This window comes from Hemiscyllium ocellatum, chromosome 28 (genome assembly GCF_020745735.1).
Source record: "Hemiscyllium ocellatum isolate sHemOce1 chromosome 28, sHemOce1.pat.X.cur, whole genome shotgun sequence".
NCBI classification, from domain to species: Eukaryota; Metazoa; Chordata; class Chondrichthyes; order Orectolobiformes; family Hemiscylliidae; genus Hemiscyllium; species Hemiscyllium ocellatum.
In genome coordinates this window covers 32,875,007-32,886,508 of record NC_083428.1, presented here as the reverse complement: position 1 = coordinate 32,886,508, position 11,502 = coordinate 32,875,007, and the positions used below count along the sequence as shown (strand labels likewise).

Sequence of the window (11,502 nt, the reverse complement as noted above, 5' to 3'; positions counted from 1 at the left end):
TCAAATTTCTCCAAAGGTGTCTCTTCTCTTTCATTGTCTAATTCTCTGATGCACCACACACACCCTTAACCACAAAGTGGTAAAAATGATATGTTGAGCAAATTCATATCAATGAACAAAGATCTGCTGTGAGGCCCTGACCTTGAGGGCTTGCACTGAGCAGCTGATTCAGATATCTTGAATTGTTGCCAGTCTTGAGGTTTTAGCCATATATGGGCAGATAGATCCTCTTTCTATCAATAGACTGCCCATGTGAATACCCTTCCTATAACTGTAACACACACTCACTCTAAAACGGCACAAGATTTCTCCAGACCGAACACTAAATACAAACACTAATCTAAAGAAAAGTAAGTAAACCAACAGTTTTCTTGACGTGAAATTAATTTATTTTCTGAAACTGACACAGAGAAGTTACAGCCATACACAAGCGAAAGTGATTTTCTTTGCATGATTTTGGGCACGTTTTTGGTCTAATTGGTCTAATTATTTCAAGACAAATAATTCATAAACATGTCTCAATAAATAAAGCAAGATCAAAGGGTGAGAGATAATGGAAAGTAGTTTGGGAATAAATTGGATCTTTTTTTAATAAAGGATCATTAAAACAACATGTGTTGGTTACAAATATACTTCGATATTCAGTCTGTGTATTCTTTCACCTTTGTCAAACTTCTCGAACTTGGTTTGGTAAACAGTTTTTGTGAAACAACCATTTTCAAGAAACTTGCAACTGAAATTCCAGAAGAAGGATGGAATTGATTGCCCTGTAACAGAGAAAAGACGATGAAATGCTTCCATTATAAATTATATACAGGATCTGTTTGTTTCCAGCTAATTGGACAAACCTGGTGTCATTGAGGCTTAACCACTTTGAACAAAATTAATTTTCAAATGCTCTAAGTTTTAATTATTAACTTATAAACCTGCATCATTTGAAATGAGCAATACTGAAATGTTTCAATTTCTGTTGTGGTCAGATATTAGAATTCCTTTTACAGTTTTGTTTTCTCTGTCGAGTTTAAAGTTTAAGATTCAAGGCTCTTTCATTCAAGTTGATTAAAATATAATTTGTGCTCTCCCCCACTCTGCCCAACACTCAATGTTGAACTTTCAAAATGATTCTGCACTGATCGTTTTTCCTTCAAGTTATTTTTACCCTGTCGCTGCAATCATTTTGCTGACTGTTAGACTCTTATGCTTCCTTCTAATGTTGAAAATGGCAAAGTGATATAAATTCACAAGTGGGCTGAATCTAGTCATTGAAAGTTCACCGAATAGAGATTGTTACTTAAAAAAGAAAACAGCTGATTGTAAAATGTTATATTGCAATGTAGCATTCTTTTCAGGTCAAATTTGCTATTACTTGGTTCATCCCCATCATCACCACACCATAACTCTTTTAAATTCCCTACATGATACCCTCATAGTTGCCACACCCCCAAAAGCTTGTACAAAAAATCTGTCACATTACAAAAAAATGCTCAACATGTGATGATCCAGATGATAGTGAAAAGAAGCTTATTGTCAAAAAATGACTTCTCCAAAAACTTTCCTCCAACTTCTGAATTCACTTAATAACAACAAGCTGTAAATTCGAGGACCACAGAGCCAATATGTTCAACTGATCCTCAAAGTCTTCCATAATAAAGTCATTCAACATCAGGACAGCAGATGAACAATTACATACATTTATGGCTGTCCAAAATGCTGTTTGTTTCAGTGGGATGATGTGTTTGTCTTGACAGACCTTAGATTAAAATTTCACTGAGTTCCATAACTTGGCAAATCTACTTGTTTTTTTATGAGGACTGCCCACAACAAGTCTTAGAGACTTTAGGCGTTTTACTTCTGCTAAAGCCTCACTGACTGAAAACTGTCTGCACAGCCCAAAAACAAAAATAGCTGTAGTTGCTAATTAACCTTTTGGCTGCTGTACTTTCTGGAACAGCTAGTGGGGAAAAGAAACTGCAGAAAGCCTTGGGAAAAATGACAACACTGGCATGTACAGGTGGTTAAAGTGTTCTGCCAGGAACAGTGGTGCTTTCTCCCTGTCTTCCTCTCTGTCTCTCGTTCTGTCTCTCTGGTTACAATGTTAATGTCGTCCCCTGTTAGTATATCTGTCTCCAGAGATGCTGGCAGCAGTAACCTCCTTAAGCGATCCACCTTGCTTCCAGAGATATATGTTAAAATAACTGCAGGGTGGGTCTCAATGCCTCACTGGTAGCAATGCTGCTTCATTACACCTACTCGGTATTGTCACTGTTGGTGACATTGCCGGTAAAGACATTGGTCAACTTTCATATTGTAAAATATTCAAGCTGACTTAATCTGTGCTTATTCCAATGGTACGATAAAAGATCATTTTGAAGGTTAATTAAAATGATTCAGCTTTACTGCTATACTGAATCACTTTACTCATGTAATGAGTATGACTTTACTATCCAGAAAGTGGTAAAAGGCAGGAAATGGAAACAAAAGAGTAAACATGTGGAACACCAAGTTACAGAAAACTGACATGTATGGTTAAGAAAACACACCAAGTACAAACATAATCTTTTTTGGCATCATAACAGCTTTGACCTCAGTACCCAGTCACAAAGTTTCTAAAGTGCTGGGAAACAAAAGGACGCAAGACCTCTATCAGCGACTTAAAAACATGGGTGTAAATTGGAGAAAGAGCATCTTTTTAAAAAGTGGCCTTCAAGGAACAATAGGGTCCCTAAAGAGGGCCCTCAGCTGGCCCAGGAACAGATGAGCCAAGCACTTCAGTACTTTAAACAGAAGAAGCTACATATCCAAGGCTTTCTCAGCTTCAGGTAAGTGTTATGTATACTTTATTTAAAATAGATCCTCAACATGAAACAGTGCAATGAAATGCTCAGAAAGTTAATTCCTAATTTAATATTTACAGATAAAATAAAGCAAAAAAACTGTGGTGCCGGGAATCTGAAATTAAAAACAAAATACACTGGAGAAACTCAGCAGGTCTGGCAGCATCTGTGCAAAGAAAGCAGAGTTAACGGTTCAAGTACAGTAACTAGATTAAAAATGTTAACTCTGCTTTCTTCCCACAAATGCTGACAGACTTGCTGAGTTTCTCCAGCAATTTCTGTTTCTGTTTAATATATAACATTCTTTTAATAGGTTTGTTTCAAAAGAAAAATTGGTATTCTTCTTGGATTTAAGCATATAGGCTTTAAAAGGTTATTGATTTTAAGGGTTTTTTTTGCAACAATGATATTGTTTCCCTCTTCTTCTCAATTGCTGACTGCTACTGTGTTGCTACACATTAGTGTTGGTGTTGTTCTACTGGTATTTTTCCCAAGAACCATTTCGTAATACACAACCTTTGCCGATCAATATTATCAGTCAATTTTAGTACATAAACATCATGGTTATTCCTGATGACACAGACATGCACTGTACTAAGGCACCAAGGATAACTGAGACACCCCAGCTACTGCCAAAGAGAGATCCATGAGGAGACCATATACTGCTGGGATTGTAAGTAGGAACAAGAAACAAAGTCATCTAGGAATACAGATAAATCACTACAAGGTATTAACATAGTTAATGAGGTCAGGACAAAAACAAAGCACTGAGGTCCATTTCTGGATTGACAGATTTCAATGGTACAACTTTGGTTAAACCGTGAGTATTTGGCCTGTTCTGTCTCCATATCATAATACATATATAGAGATATTACAGAAGGTAAATAATTGATGCTAAAGAATTATAGCAGAATTTAAAGATTGTAAGTCTCTGGTAAGATTGAACAGGTCAAATTTGTTTTCAAGAGAAAGACTGAATGATGACCTGACTGAGATCTTTATCCTAGGAATACTTCCATTCTTTTAATGTAGAGAAAATGTTTCCACTTGTTGAAGAGATCAAAAATAGTCGTCATAAATATGTGCTCATCACTAATAAATCAAATTCAGGACAAACTTCACTACCCAAAGAATGACAAGAATAGGAACACACCACCAAAGGAATCGTAAGGTCAAATAGCACAGATACATTTTAGGAGAAGCTATATAAGCACATGACAAAGAAAGTAATAAAAGGGTAGGCTGATATGGTAGGGTCATGTTAAGAATGGTATAGACCCATTGGACTGAATGGTCTGCAGTATAACAAACCATATAAACTGCATTGTTGCTTTTCATAATTTATGTATCTTCTTTAATTTTATTTTCTCCTACCTTATTTTGATTTTTATTATCAAAACAGTTGTAACTTTCTTATTCTTCCTAACAAAAAACATTGCTGTCCTTCATTGAAATTAATTTGCCAATTACATGCTCACTGTACAATTCAAATTTTGTAACAGGGTAACGTCACTGGACTAGTAATCCAAAGGCATAGGCTAATGTTCATGGGTTCAAATTTCACCACAGCAGGTGGTGGAATTAAAATTCAACTAATGAATCTGGAACATAGAGCTAGTAAATTGTAATAAAAGGACAGCTGGTTCATTGATGCCAGCTGAAAGGAAATGTGCAATAGCTGCTCTGGCCTACATTTGACTCCAGTCTCACAGCAATGCAGTTGACTGAAATTTCCCAGCAAACCATTCAAATCTAAGGCTGTTTGAGATGGACAACAACCCTGTCTACAGGCCATGGAAGTAAATAAAACAGACTCTGGATTTCTCCAACTGTTATGAAAATTCAGTTTCTGAATGTATCTCATAGTTCAGTTCCCATTAATAGGTTTTGATACAGCACCATGTTCGTAATGACATACACTAGGTTTTCACCAGAGATCCCATGTAATCTCCAGTTGCAACTAATCGCAAGAGCAGGTTTCAGACCTAACACCCTAATTCTTGGATGGATTTCAAATATGTCCTCAGATAAAAACCAAAATAACTGTGGAAGTTGGAAACCAGAATCAAAAACAGAAATTGCTGGACAAGCTCAACAGGTTTGGCAGTATCTGTAGAGAGAAATCAGAGTTGATGTTTTGGGTTCAATGACCCTTCCTCAGAACTGACGTTAGTGAGGAAAATTGTTTTTATGCAGAAGTAGGGTGAGGAGAAGAGTAAAGGAGTAAACAATAGATGGAGATAGAGCTCAAAGAGAAAGAAGAACAGTTGGACAGACAAAGAAATAGATAACCATAAGGCTAGGAGGGAGAATAGTTGTTAATGAAGATTGTTAGTGGCTATCAATGGGTTGTGTCCAGTAGCAGACTATGTGATAACAAGGCTTGGTTAGTGGAGACTGATGTAAGAACATGAAAGAGCTTATGCCTGAAAATTGTTGAACTCAATATTGAGTCCAAAAGGTGTAGCATTCCCAAATGAAAAGTTAGGTGCTGTATTTCCAACTTGCACTGAGCTTTACTGGAGCACTGCAGCAAGCCAGAGACAGAAATGTTGACCAGGGAACAAGATGGTGTGTTGAAGTAGCAAGCAACTGGAAGCTCAGGACCTTTCTCTGCAGAAATAGTGTAGGTGTTCTGCATAATGGTCACCCAGTCTACACTTTGTTTCCCAAAAGTAGAGGCAACCACATTTTGAGCAGCAAATGCAATAGATGAGATTGAGTGAAGTGCAGGTAAAGCACTGCTCCACCTGGAAAGTGTGTTTGGGCCCTTGTATACTGAGCAGGGAGGAAGTAAACAAACAGTTTTACACCTTCTCTGGATAGGGGTGTGGGGGTTGTTGGGAGGGAAAGAGGAGGAGACATGGCTGTCTTAGAGGAATGTTCCCAAAAGAAGTCTGACAAGAGAGAGGAGGGAAATGTGTGTCTGGTGGTGGCATCCACTGGAGGTGGTGGAAATGGCAGCTAATGTTCCTCTGGATGTGGATGCTGGTGAGATGGTAGGAAAGGACAAAGGGAACCCTATCACACAAGAGCGGGAGTGAGAGCCAAAGTGGGGAGATGGGTCAGACTGGGCTGAGGGCCCAGTCAACGGTGCTGGGGAATCTTCAGTTGAGGAAGAAGGTAGATGTTTCAGAGGCACCCAGATATGTATCATTGTTCTTAATGACAGGCTCCAGAGGTGAATCATTGTTCCCAACAAAAGCTTCCAAAAGTGAATATTTTTTCCCCAGTAACAAGTTTGAGCTGTTTATCATTTTTCTTAATGACAGGTTCCTGGTGCGATTTATTGTTCCCTTTAACAGAATCCAATGTGTCTCATTGCTCCACCAATAGTTCAGTGGTAAATCAAGAAGTGACAAACTTTCTCATTAACATGACCAGGCATTAAATAGATGGCAACATGTTCTACTGCAACCATTGTTTGTTGGATCTTGCAACAACGCAGTTAGTTCAGAGAATGTAGCATATTTTGACCAGAAGCATATATCACATGTGTCTCTAATTCCTGATTTCCTCACTTTGTGCTGCAAACTCTATGTAAGGTTTTTTTTAATGGGATTAACAATTATTTGATCTAAGAGACAGGTTTAGTTGCTGAATGTTTCTACTGTGTCCCAAATTGTATTTTCTTTTCATAATGACTACAGCTGATTGTACCTGGAAATACAAGACATACTATAACTATTCCCCCTTACCCCCAATTATTACATGATCTGAGCATACACAAATCAATGCAACTCCTTTTACTTCCAACTCTCATATTAAATCCCTTTTGCTTCTAAAAATGAATATTAGCCCCAAACATTTTTTCTCTTTTTGAATATTCCATCATAAGCTGTACTAGAATGTACCATTCCAAACAGAATAGCAGCTGAGATTTGTTTATGATGCATCCCAAAGCTGAGTTGCCTATTCTAAATTGCTATTTTGGTTGGCAGGTTTCATCCAAACTGGTTATTCAAGTCACAACATCCATGCAGTTGGAGCAGGCTAGTGCTGCAGTATTCAGACTGGTCCTTCTCTCAAATAGGGTATCTCCTATCTCTGTGTGATCTTACCTGAAAATTTGGATGATGCTAGGGACTTGGAAGAACCGAAAGGATGTGTTGTAGAGATAAATAGACAATAACTGATAGTAAAAAGGTAAACCTGGAACAGTACTTCAAACAATAGAATAAGAGGAGAAACAGGTAAACTCACAAAAGGCAAATTTTGGATAAATAGCAAAAATTCTTCACACAAAAATTGATCAGCATTTAGAGGATGAGGTGATATTGGTGACCATGTCACTGGATCACCTGATATTACTTTGTCTACTATCTTGACAGAATGACTAACCTATTTCAGTTTGATTCTTCCATTGATTTATTGCAAGATGTAATATTGTATATTGGATTTCATTCCTATTCTCCTTGAAACAAAGAAAGCTGAGCATAGATTTGATGGAAGTGTACAACATGATGATGAGTTTAAATAGTTTAGGGTGAGAGGGGAAAGATATAAAAGAGACCTAAGGGGCAACTTTTTCACGCAGAGGGTAGTACGTGTATGGAATGAGCTGCCAGAGGATGTGGTGGAGGCTGGTACAATTGCAACATTTAAGAGGCATTTGGATGTGTATATGAATAGGGAGAGTTTGGAGGGATATGGGCCGGGTGCGGGCAGGTGGGACTAGATTGGGTTGGGATATCTGGTCGGCATGGACAGGTTGGACCGAAGGGTCTGTTTCCATGCTGTACATCTCTAAGACTCTATGATTCTAAAAGCTGTCCTTGTCAGTTAATCTTCAAAGGCATAGGAGACCGAAATTTGGGCAAGAAATGCTGGGAAAATATGACAAAGAACTTTTGTATGCAGTGAGTGATAAGGTCCCAGAACTTGCTGCACATGGACGGTGAAAATGGAGATCATCAATGATTTCAAAAGGAATTGGATGAAGGATTGCAAGAAATAAACTTGTAGTGCTGTGGGGATAGAGCAGACAAATGACAATGACTCCATTTCTGTACGAAGAACTGGCATGGACTTGATGGACCAAGTAACCTCCTTCTGTTGCCATTATGGCCCTATGATAAACATGCTAATTTCTAGTTCGTGATGTGCATTTTAGGTTAGGCCATACATGCAATATGCTTGGAACTGTTTGATATCATTATCATGTTTTTTTTATTTCTAAACTGATAGACATGAATAGGATTACAAATCACATATATCTTCTGATCCAGTCTCACTGGTAGTGATGATTGTTGGGCATTCTGCTTTTTTGCAACCACCATGTCTTCAAGGGAGGGGGATGTGAGGTTGTGTAGCCAGTGACCTTCTTATAACAGAAAAATTATAGTCTAGCTGGAAATTTCCATGAGCCATAGGTCTCAGTGAAGGCACCTTGCAGTTCTACATTGTATATACCATATTCAAATATCATTTCATCACTAGAATCCAACAGCATCTGATATCTGTTTGTGAAACAAGGTAAGCTAATGAATGTGACTTCTGCTACAGACTGTGGACTTGTTATTTGGGTGGAACTGAGAAATAATAAAGTGATGATCACCTTATTGGGATTGTATTGTAGACCCACTAATACTCAGCAGGAAATTGTTATCTTTAAGAATAATAGAGTAGTTATGGCAGGAGATTTTAACTTTTGAACATAGACTGGGACTGCCATAGTGTTAAGCTTTTTGATGGGGACAAATTTGTTAAGTGTGTGTGCAAGAAAACTTTCTGTTTCAGTATGTGGATGTACTTACCAGAGAAGGTGCAAAACTTGACCTACTCTTGGGAAATAAGGCAGGGTAGGTGACTGAGGTGTCAGTGGGAGACCACCTCAGAGGTAGCAACCATAATTCTATTTGTTTTTAAATAGTGATGGAAAAGGATAGACCAGATCTAAAAGTTGAAGTTCTAAATTGGACGAAGGCTAATTTTGAGGGTATTAGGCAAGCATATGGTGGCTCAGTGGTTAGCACTGCTGCCTCACAGTGGCAGGGGCCCAGGTTTGATTCCAGCCTCGGGTGACTGTCTGTGTGGAGTTTGCACATTCCCCCCGTGTCTGTGTGGGTTTCCTTCGGGTGCCCCAGTTTCTTCCCACAGTCCGAAGATATGCAGGTAAGGTGAATTGGCCATGCTAAAGTTGTCCATAGTGTTCAGGGATATGTAGGTTAGGGTGTATTAGTCAGGGGAAATGTAGAGTAATAGGGTGGGGGAATGGGTCTGGATGGGATACTCTTCGAAGGGTCAATGTGGATTTGTTGGGCTGAATGGCCTGTTTCCACACTGTTGGGATTCTATGATTCAAGGATCCTTCAAATGTTGATTGGGGGCAGTTGTTCACAGGTAAAAGAACAACTGGAAAATTGGAAGCTTTCAAAAACGAGATAACAAGAGTCCAGAGACAGTATTTTCCTGTTAGGGTGAAACAAAGGCTGGCAGGTGTACTGAATGTTGGATGACTAGAGAAATTGAGGCTTTGGTTAAGAAAAAGAAGGAAGCATATGTCAGGTATAGACAAGAGAGAACAAGTGAATTCCTAAAAGAGTATAAATGCAATAGGAGTATACTTAAGAGGGAAATCAGGAGGGCAAAAAGGGGACATGAGAAAGTGTTAACAAATAGGGTTAAGGAGAATCCAAAAGGGTTTTTATAAATACATTAAGGACAAAAGGGTAACTAGGGAGAGAAAAGGGCCCCTCAAAATTCAGCAAGGCAGCCTATGTGTGGAGCCGCAAGAAATGGGGGAGATACTAGATGAGTATTTTGCATATATGTTTACTGAAGAGAAGGTATGGAAGATATAGAATGTGGGTACTTAGATGGTGACATCTTAAAAAATGTCCATATTACAGAGGAGGAGGTGCTGGATGTCTTGAAATGCATAAAAGTGGATAAATCCCCAGGACCTGATCAGGTTTAGATTAGATTATTTACAGTGTGGAAACAGGCCCTTCGGCCCAACAATACAATACCGACCCGCCGAAGCGCAACCCACCCATACCCGTATATTTATCCCGGTGTACCCTAGAACTCTGTGGGAAGCTAGGGAGGTGATTGCTTGGCCCCTAGCTGAGATATTTGGATCATCAATAGTCACAGGTGAGGTGCCGGAGTTTGGCTTGCGTAGTGCCACTATTTAAGAAAGGAGGTAAGGAAAAGCTAGGTAACTATAGACCGGTGAGCCTGACATCATTGGTGGGCAAGTTGTTGAAGGGAATCCTGAGGGACAGGATTTACATGTATTTGGAAAAGCAAGGATTGATTAGGGATAGTCAGCTTGGATTTGTGCGTGGGAAATCATGTCTGATGAACTTGATTGAGTTTTTTAAAGAAGTAACAAAGAACATTGATGAGGGCAGAATGGTAGACGTGATCTATATGGCCTTCCGTAAGGTATTTGACAAGGTTCCTCGTGGGAGACTGGTTCATAAAGTTAAATCTCATGGAATACACGGAGAACTAGTCATTTGGATACTGAACTGGTTCAAAGGTAGAAGCCAGAGGATGGTGGTGGAGGGTTGCTTTTCAGACTGGAGGCCTGTGACCAGTGCTGTTTTTCCTGGACTGTTGGAGGCTGAGGTGTGACCTTATAGAGGTTTATAAAATTATGAGGGGCATGGATAGGGTAAATAGACAAAATCTTTTCCCTGGGGTTGGGGAGTCCAGAACTCAAACACATAGATTTAGAGTGAGAGGGGAAAGATATAAAAGGGATCTAAGCGGCAACATTTTCACACAGAGGGTGGTGCATGTACAGAATGATCTTCAAGAGGAAGTGATGGAAGCTGGTACAATTACATTTAAAAGGCATCTGGATGGGTTTACGAGTAGGAAGGGTTTGGAGGGATATGGGCCAAGTGCTGGCCAATGGGACTAGATTTGGTTAGGCTATCTGATCGGCATGGATGAGTTGGACCGAAGAGTCTGTTTCCATATCGTACATTTCTATAACTCTATGACTCCATAAGTAATGCAACTTCTGACTCTCCAAAGCCTGTCCTCCACCTACAAGGCACAAGTCAGCAATATTCCCCACTTATCTGGATGGGTGCATCTCCAACAACATGTAATAAGCTTAAAAGCATTCAGGACAAAGCAGCCCTGTTGAATTTTATTAGATTCACAAGCATCCACTCCCTCCATCACCGATGCTCAGTAGCAACAGTGTGTACTATCTACAAGGTAAAAACAATGACTGCATATGCTGGAAACCAGATATTGGATAAGTGATGCTGGAAGAGCACAGCAGTTCAGGCAGCATCCGAGGAGCAGCAAAATCGACGTTTCGGGCAAAAGCCCTTCATCAGGAATAAAGGTGGAGAGCCTGAATTGTGTAGAGATAAGCTAGAGGAGGGTGGGGGGTGGGGAGAAAGTAGCATGGAGTGCAATAGGTAAGTGTGGGAGGGGATGAAGGTGATAGGTCAGGGAGGAGGGTGGAGTGGATAAGTGGAAAAAAGATAGGCAGGTAGGACAAGTCATGGGGACAGTGCTGAGCAGGAAGTTTGGAACTAGGGTGAGGTGGGGGAAGGGGAAATGAGGAAAATGTTGAAGTCCACATTAATGCCCTGGGGTTGAAATGTTCCGAGTTGGAAGATGAGGTGTTCTTCCTCCCGGCATCTGGTGGTGAGGGAGTGGCGAAGAAGGAGGCCCAGGACCTCCATGTCCTCGG

General features: G+C 39.7%; 1 long non-coding RNA gene across 1 annotated transcript in view; it reads left to right on the top strand.

Moving 5' to 3' along the window:
* The first annotated feature begins 299 nt into the window (after window positions 1-299).
* LOC132829120 (uncharacterized) overlaps window positions 300-11,502 on the top strand; it is a 91,447-nt gene continuing 80,244 nt past the window's right edge. Inside the window, exon 1 of the long non-coding RNA XR_009646209.1 lies at window positions 300-350. This is a non-coding gene — a long non-coding RNA (uncharacterized LOC132829120). The remainder of the gene's footprint in view (window positions 351-11,502) is intronic.